Source organism: Oncorhynchus keta, unplaced genomic scaffold (genome assembly GCF_023373465.1).
Source record: "Oncorhynchus keta strain PuntledgeMale-10-30-2019 unplaced genomic scaffold, Oket_V2 Un_contig_28951_pilon_pilon, whole genome shotgun sequence".
Lineage (NCBI taxonomy): Eukaryota > Metazoa > Chordata > Actinopteri > Salmoniformes > Salmonidae > Oncorhynchus > Oncorhynchus keta.
In genome coordinates, this window is record NW_026286305.1 from 5,726 (window position 1) to 8,924 (window position 3,199).

General features: G+C 44.8%; 1 long non-coding RNA gene across 2 annotated transcripts; it reads left to right on the forward strand.

Moving 5' to 3' along the window:
* The first annotated feature begins 1,288 nt into the window (after nucleotides 1-1,288).
* LOC127923238 (uncharacterized) lies at nucleotides 1,289-3,192 on the forward strand. 2 transcript variants are annotated; one of them, XR_008113781.1, is made up of 4 exons: nucleotides 1,289-1,647; nucleotides 2,183-2,289; nucleotides 2,397-2,824; nucleotides 2,932-3,192. It is a non-coding gene; the product is annotated as an uncharacterized LOC127923238 (long non-coding RNA). The 2 variants fall into 2 exon arrangements; XR_008113782.1 differs by lacking the exon at nucleotides 2,183-2,289.
* The last annotated feature ends 7 nt before the right edge of the window (nucleotides 3,193-3,199 follow it).

Here is a 3,199-nt window from a genome sequence, read left to right on the forward strand (position 1 = left end):
GGATGGGGAGTTTCTCCCATTCTTCTCTGCAGATCCTCCCAAGCTCTGTCAGGTTGGATGGGGAGTTTCTCCCATTCTTCTCTGCAGATCCTCTCAAGCTCTGTCAGGTTGGATGGGGAGTTTCTCCCATTCTTCTCTACAGATCCTCTCAAGCTCTGTCAGGTTGGATGGGAGCGTTGCTGCACAGATATTTTCAGGTTTCTCCAGAGATGTTCAATCGAATTCAAGTCAAGGCTCTGGCTGGGCCGCTAAAGGACATTCAAATATTCGTCCCGAAGCCACTCCTGCGTTGTCTTGGCTGGGCGTGCTTAGAGTCGTTGTCCTGTTGGAAGGTGAACCTTCGCCCCAGTCTGAGGTCCTGAGCGCTTTGGAGCAGGTTTTCATCAAGGATCTCTCTGTACTTTGCTCCGTTTATCTTTCTCTCGGTCCTGACTAGTCTCCCAGTCCCTGAAAAACATCCCCACAGCATGATGCTGCCACCACCATGCTTCACCGTAGGGATGATGCCACCACCACCATGCTTCACCGTAGGGATGGTGCCAGGTTTCCTCCAGATGTGACGCTTGACATTCAGGCCAAAGAGTTCAATCTTGGTTTCATCAGACCAGAGAATCTGGTTTCTCATGGTCCCCATCCCCAGATCTGTGCCTTGACACAATCCTGTCTCTGAGCTCTACGGACAATTACCATGACCGTGTGTCTTGGTTTTTGCTCTGACATGCACTGTTAACTGTGGAACCTTTTACATAGACAGGTGTGTTCCTTTCCAAATCATGTCCAATCAATATAATGTACCACAGGTGGACTCCAATCAAGTTGTAGAAACACCTCAAGGATGATCAATGGAAACAGGATTAATCTGAGCTCAATTTCGAGTTTCATAGCAAAGGGTCTAAATACCTATGTAAATAAGACATTTCAGTTTATTAATTAAGGCATTTGCAAACATTTAAAAAAAACTTTTTTTTCTTTGTCATTATGGGGTTGTGTGTGTAGATTAGTGAGTATTTTTTTTGTTTCTTTAATCAATTTTACAATAAGGCTTTAATGTAACAGAACGTGAAGAGAGAAAAATCAAGGGGTCGGAATACTTTCCAAATGCACTGTATGTCCCTTATGAGTACCGGTAGCCTCATTTACTTCACATGATTATTATTGACGATCTCATCAACTGGTGTTACTGCTGATGTTGTTTACAACGTATGATGTTTTATGAAGGCGTGACTGTATCGCATCACAATATTGATGTGAACGTGTCTTGTTGGCCAGCGCTCAGTCTACACTGTTTGGTACAGTAACCAGGACTGTGTTGTCTCAGGGGTAGAGGTTTTAACAGACTACAGTACCTGACATCTCTGAAAGGACACTACAGGATAACCATGGGTTTGTCTGTTTGGTACAGTAACCAGGACTGTGTTGACTCAGGGGTAGAGGTTTTAACAGACTACAGTACCTGACATCTCTGAAAGGACACTACAGGATAACCATGGGTTTGTCTGTTTGGTACAGTAACCAGGACTGTGTTGACTCAGGGGTAGAGGTTTTAACAGACTACAGTACCTGACATCTCTGAAAGGACACTACAGGATAACCATGGGTTTGTCTGTTTGGTACAGTAACCAGGACTGTGTTGACTCAGGGGTAGAGGTTTTAACAGACTACAGTACCTGGCATCTCTGAAAGGACACTACAGGATAACCATGGGTTTGTCTGTTTGGTACAGTAACCAGGACTGTGTTGACTCAGGGGTAGAGGTTTTAACAGACTACAGTACCTGACATCTCTGAAAGGACACTACAGGATAACCATGGGTTTGTCTGTTTGGTACAGTAACCAGGACTGTGTTGACTCAGGGGTAGAGGTTTTAACAGACTACAGTACCTGACATCTCTGAAAGGACACTACAGGATAACCATGGGTTTGTCTGTTTGGTACAGTAACCAGGACTGTGTTGACTCAGGGGTAGAGGTTTTAACAGACTACAGTACCTGACATCTCTGAAAGGACACTACAGGATAACCATGGGTTTGTCTGTTTGGTACAGTAACCAGGACTGTGTTGACTCAGGGGTAGAGGTTTTAACAGACTACAGTACCTGACATCTCTGAAAGGACACTACAGGATAACCATGGGTTTGTCTGTTTGGTACAGTAACCAGGACTGTGTTGACCCAGGGGTAGAGGTTTTAACAGACTACAGTACCTGACATCTCTGAAAGGACACTACAGGATAACCATGGGTTTGTCTGTTTGGTACAGTAACCAGGACTGTGTTGTCTCAGGGGTAGAGGTTTTAACAGACTACAGTACCTGACATCTCTGAAAGGACACTACAGGATAACCATGGGTTTGTCTGTTTGGTACAGTAACCAGGACTGTGTTGACCCAGGGGTAGAGGTTTTAACAGACTACAGTACCTGACATCTCTGAAAGGACACTACAGGATAACCATGGGTTTGTCTGTTTGGTACAGTAACCAGGACTGTGTTGTCTCAGGGGTAGAGGTTTTAACAGACTACAGTACCTGACATCTCTGAAAGGACACTACAGGATAACCATGGGTTTGTCTGTTTGGTACAGTAACCAGGACTGTGTTGACTCAGGGGTAGAGGTTTTAACAGACTACAGTACCTGACATCTCTGAAAGGACACTACAGGATAACCATGGGTTTGTCTGTTTGGTACAGTAACCAGGACTGTGTTGACTCAGGGGTAGAGGTTTTAACAGACTACAGTACCTGACATCTCTGAAAGGACACTACAGGATAACCATGGGTTTGTCTGTTTGGTACAGTAACCAGGACTGTGTTGTCTCAGGGGTAGAGGTTTTAACAGACTACAGTACCTGGCATCTCTGAAAGGACACTACAGGATAACCATGGGTTTGTCTGTTTGGTACAGTAACCAGGACTGTGTTGACTCAGGGGTAGAGGTTTTAACAGACTACAGTACCTGACATCTCTGAAAGGACACTACAGGATAACCATGGGTTTGTCTGTTTGGTACAGTAACCAGGACTGTGTTGTCTCAGGGGTAGAGGTTTTAACAGACTACAGTACCTGACATCTCTGAAAGGACACTACAGGATAACCATGGGTTTGTCTGTTTGGTACAGTAACCAGGACTGTGTTGACTCAGGGGTAGAGGTTTTAACAGACTACAGTACCTGACATCTCTGAAAGGACACTACAGGATAACCA